The sequence below is a fragment of the Gracilinanus agilis genome, chromosome 4, assembly GCF_016433145.1.
Source record: "Gracilinanus agilis isolate LMUSP501 chromosome 4, AgileGrace, whole genome shotgun sequence".
Lineage (NCBI taxonomy): Eukaryota > Metazoa > Chordata > Mammalia > Didelphimorphia > Didelphidae > Gracilinanus > Gracilinanus agilis.
In genome coordinates, this window is record NC_058133.1 from 417,916,228 (window position 1) to 417,929,234 (window position 13,007).

Below are 13,007 nucleotides of genomic sequence, written 5' to 3' on the forward strand. Positions count from 1 at the left end.
AGTATAGGTTTGGAAACCTGAGGATTCCTGGTCATATGTTGGGAAATAATCATTTTCCTTCTGTAACAACTCCCGTCTCCTTCGCCTACCCCATTTTCATTAGAGAGTTGTTCCAGTAACTTAAGCTTCTCGAGGACAGATATTTTGCTTCTGTATTCCTTGGATTCATTGGAGAGACTGTCACATAGTAGCCACTTAACAAATGTTTCTAAAATTGAATAGAATAGGAAATGGACACAGTCATTTGTCTTCTTAGTCTTAAATTATATTATTTGTATTAAATGAATTTAATTTAAGCCTATAAAGTTTATTTAAAAGCTAGGTTTATTTTTTGTTTTTAATATTAGTTTGGGGAAGTTTCTACATGTATATGGTAAAAGTTTTCCTATCAAAAAAAAGTTTTTCTGTCCCCAGTTCCTGACATTTATAGGTGCTTAATAGTTGGTTAATTGCTGGACTAGGCATCTAGAAACTCTAATTAGAGACTCTAGTTTAAACTCTGCCATTAACTAGATTTGTAGGCTTGGACAAGTTATTTAACTTCTTGTATATTCTCATGAGTGGGAGATATTGGAATAAGTGAGTAGGTATGAGATAGGTGGTTTAGTAAAAAATTAGCAATCATGCACTATACCAGGTGTTAGGGATAAAAATGCAATAAATGAATCAATCTCTCTTAACATAGAACTTACATTTTAATGGAAGGAATGGGAAAAGTATATGCAGAATAAGCATAAAGAGAATAAAATGCAGTATGGTTAAATACAAGGCAGTTTGAGAGGTAGGGCACTAGCAATTGAGTTGGGAATATGAAAGGATTCATGTAAAAAGTGGTGCTTAAGCAAGGTCTTAAAGAAAAAGGAAGGTTCTTTGAGTTGGAGATAAGAAGGGAGTGAATCCAAGCACAAAATCCTGGTGGCAAACAGTAGTGAATATCTCTAGCTTCCTTTATTTTTTTCTAAGAGCACTTAGAAGGGAAATATATATATATATTTAGTCCTGAAATATCAGAACCCATTAAAAACAACTTCTTAGTGGGACCTAGACCTAGCCTCTTCATTCAAGATTTGACACATACTGATTTCTAATTTGAAGATTTATTTCACAAGAAATTGGAATTTTTCAAAAAAGGGATTCCTAGTTAGGAGAATATAGAATAACAGCTTTAATTATGTCCTGCTTCTAGAAAGTCAAGAATTAAAAAATCCTTCTCAATTTTCAGAATTTGAGGATTAGTTTTACATTTTAAAAACTAAAATGTTTTTCTAAACATAACACTGTATTATATAACCAGAACTATTTTTTTAAATCACTTTTACTTCTTGACCTACTACAGATCCATAACTGTGGAATTAGGATGCCTCAGGTTGCCATGAAATAAAAAACAGGTGTTTTAACAGTAAAATGTTTTTAAATGATTTTTCTTTTAGAACAAAGGTGCATGACTGTGTATACCTAGACAGTTGTGCATTTATATTATTCCCCACCATGTTTGCCCTTGGGTAACTATAATCCTCTCGAGGATTCTTCTTTTGAAAGGCTAAAATAGTAGGTTAGTTAGCCCCTTGATAATTAATAATCAATATATACAATTGACAAGATATTTTAAATTTATGGAATTCAAGCTTTTTCAGGGGAAGAAGCAAGTAGTTTTTGCTCAAAGCCTAAGTCCTAAGAATTGACCTTTACAGGACTGCTTTGATCAAAGAAACAGACACCATATTTTTAGGCAGACAAGGTAAAAAACAAAATACATCTGAAAAACTCTGAATAATGCAACAACCTGTAGAAAACTGCCAACTTGGTGAGCTTTTAAAATGTTTTAAACTAAGAAATAATGGAAATTTCCAAGAGCCCTTTGGTGTGAGAGACTTATAGACCAGGAAAACCTGAGTTTGTATGCTGCCTGTGTGACCCTAGGCAAGAACCTCCCATTGCTCTAGGCAATCCTAGATAGCTAAGTTTCAGAGAAACTACAGACCTGCATTGATAGAGGTCCCCCACCCAGGAGTTCCTTCTACCAATAAACCTGCAGGCTTCATCTCTGATCACAGTATGACTGATTTTCTCTGAGTGGTAAGTAGTAGAGAATGGGTAAAAAGGGTATGATGGAAGAATACTATATAATCCATCTCTGTTCCACTCATTTAGATTTTCTCTTTATTTTCTTACCTTTTTCCCCCTTACTTCTTCCAGGATGTTTATTTTTCCAAACCCATACCTTTTGTCTTAGAATTGACCAAAGTATTGGTTCCAGTTTGAAGGCAGAAGAGCTGTAAGGGTTAGGCAATTGAGATTAAGTGACTTGCCCAGGGTCATACAGCTAGGAAGTATTTTAGGCCATATTTGATCTCCAGGCCTGGCTTTCTATCCATTGAGCCACCTAGATGCCCCAGTATGTTTTTAAATACCTTAATGACAATCACTTACTTGGAAATGATTTTCTTTAATACAATCTCAATATTTTTAAAATATGTAATAAATTATAATAAGTATGCTTTTCTAAGAGAAACAAATTCTCACAACATATGTATTTATTAAGCACCTTTTAATTGTTAGTCATAGTATTAGGCGCTGGGAATACAAAGACAAAATGAAAAACAATCCTCAACCTCAAAGAGCTTAAATTCTCCTTAAGAAATGGACAGACTGCCTTTAAGACTTTGGTGTTTTCTCATCATCTTCTTTTTTTTAAAATATCATTTATACTTTGGTAACTATTTTGAAAAAGCCTTAATTCTTTCAAGACATTGTGACTACCTTGAAGTAAATTGGTTCTGTGGTCTACGAAATAATATCTCGGTATTGAGGGAGTATGATCCTCCAAGCAGAGAAACATGATATATAATATTTCGATAATTGCATGCCATATTTTCACATTTTCAAGTAATATTTTTATCATTTATGTAGGAGTTCAGCATTAGTCATTTTTGAGAAGAGGAGCATAGGATGTGATAGAAAGGAGCATTGAATTTGGCATCAAAAGAAACCTCATTTTGGGAATCTGGCTATGTGACTGTGATCAGTTTGACCATCTGTAAAATTGAGGTAGTAATACCTGATTTTTTTTTGTGAGGAACAAATGAAATGATATATATCAGTGATTCCCAAAGTGGGCACTACCGCCCCCTGTTAGGAGCTGTAGCGATCCAGGAAGCGGTGATGGCCACAGGTGCATTTATCTTTCCTATTAATTGATATTAAAAATTTAAAAAAAATAATTTCCATATTTTTTCTGGAAAGGGGGGTGGTAGGCCAAAAAAGTTTGGGAACCACTGATATATATAAAAGCTCTGCAAACTTGGCTTCTAAAGCTGTACAGGGAAAAGGATTAGCCCTTTGATTTCAGTGTTTTAGGGAAATTCTGGGTGATAAAGTTCCTTATTTAACACAGCTCCTTGCTAAGTTAGAGCTTCAGAGTTGTCTGGGGTCCTGAAAGGTAAGCTCTATTAGTTTGTAAGTTCCTGAAGGGGAGGGGCTGTCTTTTACCTCTTTTTTGTATCCCCAGCACTTAGCACAATGCCTGGCACATGGTAAAAGCTTAACAAATGTTTTTGAATGAACGAATATTTGCCAGAGGATAGACTTGTTTCCCAGCCTTCCCAATTCTCTTGCCAACTCTATAAACAACTCCATGCTGCCTCTCATCTATCATTATAGGTTTAATACTTAGCATAATTATATCCTTACCATCATTTTAGAATATCACTATTAATATAACATAAAGAGATCTTGTTTTAAAGTTGTGAATTTTAAAGAGAAATGTGCCATAACTTTGTTTGGACTGTCATCCATTTATAGCATTTTTTCAAAGTGCTGACTATCACCATGAGGTTATATTCACCAAAGCAGTTAACATGTACCTATATTTAGTAATAATTGATAGAAAATAAATAGCCTAGAATTTAGTCCTGCCACAGCATTATAGGATTCCCTCATAGTTATGTCACATAATACAGTAGAACCACCCAGAAATTAACATGTTTCTAATTCTTATCCTCTCACTTTCCTCATCTCTCAAATAGCTTTAGTAATACTTATATTACTGTCAGAGTTGTTGTTACGAATGCATTTTGTTAAACATAAAATGATGTATAAATTTAAGCATTGCCAGACTTTCCCCCCTTCAGATAATTTTAGTAATTTTCAAAGACCAAATTAGTCATTAATCTCTAGTGTTTTTCTTAATAAGTTTTCTACGATCATTTATTGTAACAGGTAGACCCTCAAATACTGTTACATTACAATCAGACTCCATTTTAAAATAATGAAACTCTACCCTAACCTTGTCTATCAATCATATTCTTAGGGTGTATCTCCAAATAGCCAACCTATTGTTTCATATGCAATCATATTTTGCCCCTACCCATTTAACCTTAGCCAGCTATGCTACTCCAGGAGGATTTGTGTGTGCTTTTAAATCTGCCCATTAGCTATGTCCCAAATGTCCTTGAAAATAATTTATCTCCCCTTAATGAGCAGATGACTTGATTCTGGCTGACCCACAGAAATACATTTCTAAACTGAAGAATGGTCACAGTGTTTCCTTTGATCTGGAGTAAAGCGTAGGCATCTTGGCCATCTCGATGTGATTCCTTCTGCCTATTCAGTTATAAACTTAAGAACAGAATCTCTTCACATCTGACTTCCTATTTTTTTGTATCTAGTATAGTTCCTGGAATTTTTTTTTTTTTTTTTTTTTTTTTATAAACCCTTGTACTTCGGTGCATTGTCTCACAGGTGGAAGATTGGTAAGGGTGGGCAATGGGGGTCAAGTGACTTGCCCAGGGTCACACAGCTGGGAAGTGGCTGAGGCCGGGTTTGAACCTAGGACCTCCCGTCTCTAGGCCTGACTCTCACTCCACTGAGCTACCCAGCTGCCCCCTGGAATATGTTTTTGACCTGAGTTGGTATTTTGCACCAGGTAGTCAACAGCTTTGGGTATACAATTGGAAGAAATGCATATATTTTAGAACCCAATCAGAATAGCTTCCATAATTCCAAACTAGCCTGAGTCCAACTACATGATTCCTTACCTCTCCAGGACCTAGAAATGAGGCCAGAACTGTTAAATGCATTTCATAGATTAGATAAGGCTTATATAGTAACATAATGCTGAAAAATGCTTTTTTTGTTGTTGTTGTTTTTTTGTTCCTTTAAGCAGCTTCTCAGATTGTTAACGGGTCATTAAAATAAAATTGTCGTGTGGTATGAGTTTTTCTTGTAGTTATATATTTTTATTTTACTTCTTGGAAGTGCCTTTAAAATTGTGTTCTTTCAGCATATTTAAAACAAATCACCAACATTAGCTGCTGAGTTCATTTCTAGTATATTCTTATTTTGTGGCATTTTCTGTGTGGTGTTTTTCAGATCTACAGATATAACAGAATCTGATGGCAGAAAAGGAGGAATTTTGTAATGCAGTTTAAATACATTTTGTAGTTTCTTGACATGGTTTCTCAAAACAAATGAGAAAATGAAAATTGATGCTGTGGGAAAATTTGGATTTTGTGGCTTCTCCTTTTCTACCAATAGAGGTCACTGTGTGCTTAAGAAAGTCAGGCTAATATAGCCCTGAATGTGATGAGATATAGGTATTATAGAACATGGTTTTCACTATGTTAACTCTTAGAGTTAAGGATTATTCTTCTCTCCACCCACCTCCTACCCCAATAGAGTTTTCTGCATGTGACTAGAAAGTTTTTAACTGAATTACCAAATAGTAGGAGCACATCTGGAAGAATCTGAATTTGAGTAGATTCATGGTAAACTTTCCTTTAGGATTCTTGGGTGAATTAATCAGTTTAAGCACCAGCAGTGATGATCTATAAATGTTTGGGCTGTTTCCTTCCTCCTACCCCCATCTATTTCTTACACTGCTTCAGATTCCATTCATTAGAGATCATTTTGGTTATCAAGTATCTGTTACAAAGAAGATAAATACTTATGAGAATATCAGTATTCTAGCATCTTATATCTTACAAAGGTAACTTGAGAGGAATTATTTTAAAACTTATTGGACCATGGTTTGATAGTCATAGTTTGTTTGTAGCTTGTGTTCAACTTCTTAAAAATCATGTTTTGAGTGTGTTGCTCCTTGTCATGATATGGTTAGATTAAATTTTATTTCATTGCCAGACTATTATGATCTTTTAGTGGATTTAGTGGAGTCAGCTTATGTATTAACTGTCCTGTTCAATTTTTGTACTATATTAGCACCTTTCTAGGAGGGTTTACTGCCTTGACTTGCATGTATGAGTGGCAAGTCAGATTCCCCAAAAGGTGGATGATTACTTCTTACCTTGGGATTCTCAGGATAACTATGAAAGACTGGGGTTTCTACTTCTCATGAGCCTACAATGAAGTGTTCCCCATTGATTATTAGCTAGTAACTTCATTTTGCTTTTAGGAAGAATCTATATTAAACAGATATAGCAGAATCAACTATTACAAAAATACCCATTCCCCCAACAGAAGTTAGTTTCCCCTTTTACACACAAGGTCCTTAGAATACATGTAAATAAAAGGTATGCTCACAGCTTTCTGGTCATTGGAGTACTCAAGAACTTTTAGGTGTAGCTCTTTGCTGACCTTTTAAAGTCAGTGTATTTATAGAGTTTGGAAGCTGCCTTTCCTTGGTGTTTTGATTTTACTATATTGGGCATGTCTATCAGCTCTAGACAAAAGCACTGCTGTCAGTCCCTGATCTTCAGAACTTTTGAAGTCATAAGGTGTAATCTGATCAATTGGAGTAGAGTAAGAAACAAACTCATTCTTCCTCTGCTAAAGCAATTTCATCTCAGGAGTCTTCTGCCCCTGGATTCCAGCACTACTCAGGGGGCCCCAGTGGCAGAATGATCAAAATCTCAAACTTACTTGCTCTTTTATCCATGACCTACAGGGCTTAGCCGTTTCCCTCAACCAATTATAAGATATTTCCTATGTTGGTTATTGCTTTCCATCCAGTAACTGAAGCACTTCTCTCTTTCATTTTGATTGAGGATTTATTTGGGCCTAGTTTATAACTTTGATTGATTGCTTGGTTAACTGAAACAATCCAGCTAGGCTTTCTGGGATGACAGTAATTGAGATTTGTATAGAACTACCCTTACACAAAAGTGATGAATGTCAGGGCCAAGGATAGATTCTTGAGGCATTTCACTAGAGATCTCTCTTCATCTTGCCATTTATTAGTTACTGATCAATTAATAATCATTTTTTGAGGGCAGCCATTAAACTAGTTTCTAATGCAAACTGTGCAGACACGAAGCCAGGAATTCTGTATCTTGTCCACAAGAATATAAAGAAATTTTGACAAATAGTATACTGAAATCAAAGTATTATTTCTATGTTATTCCAGCTATCTCCCTAAGTCTAGTAACTTTGCCAAGAAAAGAAATATTAGCCTGGCATCAGCTGTTCTGAATGAAGTTATATAATCTTCTAAAAGTTCCCTCCCTTCCTCCCTTTTCCTTTTCTTCCCTCCCTCCTTTATTTCCCTCCTTATTTCCCCCCTTACATCCTTCCTCTTCTCCCTCTGTATCACCTAGGCTAGAAGTAAAGTGGCTACAGTGCCTCTACTGATTGGCATGGGAGTGTCCTATTCCAGTTCTGACTTTTCTTTAGACAGACTGATTCCAACTCCTATGGGTTCACCATATTTTATCAGGATTTAGTGCAGACAGCTCATAAGTTTAGTCCAATTGCGGGTCAGAACTTCTAAGCTCAAACAGTTCTGTTAGTCTCAGCCTCCCTAGTAGCAGAGACTACATGTTTATTCCACCATGACCAACTCTGAACTATTTTTCAGTTTCCAGTTTATCTATTTCTCTTCTAATTTTTAATATATCCTCTTTTGTGCTTATTTTAGGTTTGTTCATTTGTTGGCTTTCTAATTTTAAAAATGTATATTCAGTTCATTAATCCTCTCTTTTTCTATTTTGTTAATGTATGTTTGTAGGGATATGATTTTTCCCCTGAGGACTGCTTTAGCTGCATCCCAGAAATTCTGGTATGTTGTTTCATCATTATCATTTTCTTTCACATAATTATTAATTGTTTCTATGATTTGTTCTTTGATCTATTCATCACTTAGGACTTCCTTGTTAAGTCTCTATTTGGTTCTGTGTCTTTTGTTTGTGGTCCCTGAACCAATGACTAATTTCATTATGTTATGTATAGACTATAAAAGATAATTTTACTATTTTTGCCTTTTTACATTTGTTTGCAATATCACTGTGCCCAAATAAATGGTCAGTTTTTGTAAAAGTTCCATGTGATGCTAAGAAATAGATCTATTCCTTTACAGTTTGATTTAGAAGATACTATAAGCCTTTTGGCTACAATTTTTCCAATAATTTGTTTGTGTTTTCCCATTTGTTTATCTTTCTGTTAGATTTACTCAAAACTGAGAGGGATATTGAAGTTTCTTGTCACTGTTGTGTTATTGTCTATGAATATTTTTGTAGTTCAGTTATGTTTCCTTAATGAATTTGGGTGCTATGGATTTGGAGCATATATTTGCTGTTAATATTGGTTTTTGTCTATGATTCTTTCAGAATTCTATAGTTTCCTCATTTTTCCCCTTTTTACTTTTAGAGTGCTTTTGTTTTGTCAGATAGCATGATTGACACTCCTTTATTGGATTCACTTGGTCCATACTCAATTTTCTTCCATCCTTCGAGTTTCATTTTGTGTATGTTTTTGTTTTTTAAATTTGTTTTCCTGTAAGCCACAGATTGTAGAGTTTTGTTTTCCTATCCAATCTGTGATTCTTTTTCATTTTATTGGATTATTTAATCCATTCACACTTTATTATGAGATTTACATTTATATTTTCCTCTGTTTGTTTCTAATATTATTCTTCCCCCAAGTTATGATTTATTTTTCCCCTTCCACTGTAAATACAGTATTGCTTTTTCAATTTCTTTAGCTTAACCTTTTTTTAAGGTTGCCCTATTTTTTCTGGTATGCTTTCACTCACCTGTGATGCTTTCTTCTACCCATTTGTTACCCCATTTTCTTTGAAGTTTTGCCTTTTAATTTGTTTTTCTTTCCTGCTTTTATCTGGTTATTTAATTCTTCCACTAATTTCTTTCTCTCAGTCAAGTAGATTCTTCTTCTCTTTAATAGTATTCATTAATTTGAAAAAATTCATCTTTTTTTGCACTCCTTTCTATAATACTTGTATTAGTTCCAAGATAGAAGAGTCCTAGGGATGAGGCAGTGGGGGGTTAAGTGACTTGCCCAGGGTCTAGCTAGGAGCTGAGCTGTCTGTGGCCAGATTTGAACTCAGATACTCCCATCTCCAATCCTGGCTCTCAATCTACAGAGCCACCTACCTCTCCCCATCCTTCACTTCTGTGAATTTGCATTCCCAAACCATTATCTTCTCTTTTGTTTCTTTGGTGAATCTTACCATTGCAGATTCAAGTTTTCTGTTCTGTCAATCATTGCCATGTAGGCCATAAATATTTTGTTCTCAGTTTTCATTTCTCTTTTGAACCACTGAAGGACTGAGTGTTGTATTCTAATGTTCCCCTCAAAATCAACAAGGTCCTCTTTCTCAGCAAGTATTGAATTGTTTTGGGGTTTTTTTTGGTTTTGTAGTATTTATATTTAGATTCTTGAACTTGTTTACTAGATTTGGAGGTCATATTTTATTCTGCTATCAATATTTTCCTTGTCGGCTTATCTGGTTATACTCAAGTCTGTTCAATTTTCTTCCTCCTGAGATCTTGAGTATTTTCTGTCTTTTTTCCTCCCCCCTTATTTTTCTCAATTGCTCACTTTCCAAACCCGAACCCCACTCCCCAGGAACTGAGAGTCAAAAGCATGTTAGCCTTTTCCCATGCTGGGCAATTCATATTTCAATAGCCTTGACCCTAACCCTAAGCAACTTTTGAGAGGACAAAATTGGTTCCAGCCATATTTTGCTCTCTTTCTCTCAAGCTTAATGGATTATAATATGGTCCCCAATACAATGACCTGTCCTATTCCCTCTGTTGCTCATTGTTCTGTCTTAGCTATCCAGGGTGATGCCATGCTGGTGCTATTGCAGTCTGGATTTTGATTTTTTGCATCTGTGAAGCTGGGGAGAGGCTTTGTTGAGGAGTGCTATGGGATTGAGCTCTATTTCAGGTTTGGTTCAGACATATGTGTTGCCCCTTTTGTTGTGCTCCTCCTCTGGTAGAGATCTTTGGCAGCACAGAATGCTGCTTTGGTTCTAGCTCTTGAGGTCTGAGCATATTTCTGTAGTTTGGAACTTGGATCTCTATGGAAATGGAAAAAAGGAAGAAGGATTGGGTTGTGGGGATGGGTTTTGTTGCAAACCTTTAAATCAGATCAGCTAGTGAAACCTTGCTGCTGGTAGTGTGGTAGATGGGGTTGGGGGACATGAATTAGGTTTAGTTCTTTTGGTTTTTGGGTATCCTGAACTATGAGATAGCTGAAGTTTCTTATCTTTGGTACATGATTTCTGTTTTGAAGAGGGTTAAATGGTTGTAAGAACCAGAGAAAATGTCTAGTCCTTTACTTTGATGGTAATGTGATCCAGGGAATTCACCGTCATTTTTCATTGACCACTTTGTGTCTCAGCAACCACAAATACCAGCTCTTTTTTTTAAAATTATTTTATTTTTTAGAATTTTACAATTTTAATCACCACAAAGGATAATAACTATTTCTTTTCATTTACACAAATTTTCAATTGCATCTTTTTCTTTTTAATAGTTTATTGCCAGTGTCTCAATCCCTCCCTCCCCTTCCGATATCACAGAAAGCATTACTCAACAAAAAGATATGTATATATAAATTATGCTTTTTATGTTTTTATCAGTTCTTTCTCTGGAGGCAGGCATTCACAGATCATTCTTCAAATATTAATTTTATAGTTGTATATAATGTTTTTGGTTCTATTCATTTTATTCTTCATTATTTCATGTATATCTTTCCAAGTTCTTAAAAAATTAACCTCATCATTTCTTACTGTGTGGTAGTAGTCTACAATTACTAATTGTTTCAGTACCCTAGAATATATATCCAGGTCTGGTGACATATTTAAGGCAGAAGAGAATTTTCTTATCAACTCCTCACTTCTTTTGGAATTCATAGTCAATGAACCATCTTTGTTCTTTGCTTCCTAGCCTGAAGATCATAGTTATTGGATTTAAAAGAAGGTTGGAGTGAAGAGGGTGATAAGGAAAATAATAGTTGAGTGTTTTACCTTCCCTCCAGGGTCAAGATCATCTCCTATGTTCTAGGCCCTGGACAAACTAAGACAAAATGATATGGTCACTGTCTTTAAGGATCTTACATTCTATCAGGAGAAACAATGTATAGATAAAGCCTATACAAAATAAATACAAGGCAATTTCATGGGCAGGACTCTAGCAATTGTAGATATCAGGAAAGGTGGTTGTGGGGCTGTGCTTTGAAGGAAACTAGTGATTCTAAGAAGCAGAATGAGGAAGTAATCCAGGTTAAGCATGGACATTGCATATGCAAAGTCACAAAGATAGGAGATCAGACGTCACAGGTGAGTGTCAGCCAGAAGACTGTACTATAGGACTCGTGAAGGAAATTAATACTCATCAGCCTGGAAAGGGAGGATAGTCAGGTTGTAAATTCTTTAAATGCAAGAGGAGTTTATATTGGATCCTAGAGAGCATATTAGAGTTTATGAAGGGTGTGACGTGACAAATTCTAAAATATACTATCTTGCCCAGGCAGTAGAATTAAAGAAATATGTTCTGATTCCTACTTCTTCATGATGTGGAGGTGATCTTAGGCCCTTGCAAACTATGCCCTCAAGGCACAAGCTTTAATAAGCCCTCCCAGGATGGAAAGGCTTTGAATCTGATCACAGTGATAGACAGTATGTCTGTCTTATTAGGATCAGCTTGTCTTGCATCAAAGAGAATCAGAACCTGAACATTTGGTACTAGATAATGAAGTTTTTCAGCCACAGCCCTTAACAGAAAAAGTACATTAAGGAATGGAAGGATGGTGGAAACATCAATGGAAGAAGTGCTTATGTTTTTGAAATCACCAAGCCTTCAAATACTGAATTTATTGAGATTCTATTTGAAGAAACCCATTATTCATATCTACGTGGCCTAAAAGTAAATAATTTAGTCAATTATCTAAAGAGATTTTAACTTCCCTTCTCTGACATCTTCAGAAACTCAAACTCGCATATTAGGGTGACGGGACTTATGACTGGTTAGCATTTATCTGATCTCATGGGCCTTGAGCCACCACACTAGTTCCCAGCTGTCTTTATGACATACTCCCCTTCCTCACTCCCAGTTTCCAGCTCCAACTCTGAGGACAATGGTCAGATGCTGTCTATCATTCTTGGAAGGGACATACCAATCTGTTACCTATAATTCCGTCACCATCCCTCTGATTTTCCTGTCCACAATCATCCTGCCTGGCCTTCATTCCACTATGTGTATTGACTTCCCCATTAGAATATTAGCTCTTTAAGGGCAAGAATTTGTCTTGCTTGCTTGAATTTGCATCCCCAGCACTTAGTATGGGGTATACTTTATATGAGTATATAATAAATTCTATTTTACTCAATCATAGAATCTGTTAGCTATCAAATATTAAGACATTTGGAGACACAGCACAGTATAAAGGAAAGAATTTTGGCTTTGGAGTTTAAGAACATAGCTTCGAATTTTAACTATATATTTTACTGTGGGTATGACCTTGACTTTAACATGTCTGAGCCTCATTTAAGCTCATCTGCAAAATATCTGGGTAGTACTAATTGACTTCTAAGGCTCCTATGATCCCAATATTTGGCATTGTGCTCCATAGTGAAAATTTGGCTTCTTATCCTGTACTTGAATAAATTTTATCAAGAATTTAAGTCAGCTATCAGGGGCAGCAGGCCAGCCATTTTTTAAAAATTTCCTTTGCTATATAGAGATTATTCTGCGTTTGAGTCCTCGGACTATTAAATTAGATCCATTAATTTTTTTTTTAAACCCATACCT

The 13,007-nt window shown here is 35.5% G+C and overlaps 1 protein-coding gene across 2 annotated transcripts in view; it reads left to right on the forward strand.

The window, feature by feature from the left end:
* Nucleotides 1-13,007, forward strand: part of SCAF8 (SR-related CTD associated factor 8) — a 210,797-nt gene that overhangs the window by 158,143 nt on the left and 39,647 nt on the right. Inside the window, exon 21 of one of the 2 annotated variants that reach the window (XR_006506054.1) lies at nucleotides 7,961-8,011. The exons of the other annotated variant lie outside the window; for it this stretch is intronic. The gene's annotated coding sequence lies outside the window, so the exon portion shown is untranslated. The remainder of the gene's footprint in view (nucleotides 1-7,960; nucleotides 8,012-13,007) is intronic. 2 annotated transcript variants of the gene reach the window in all.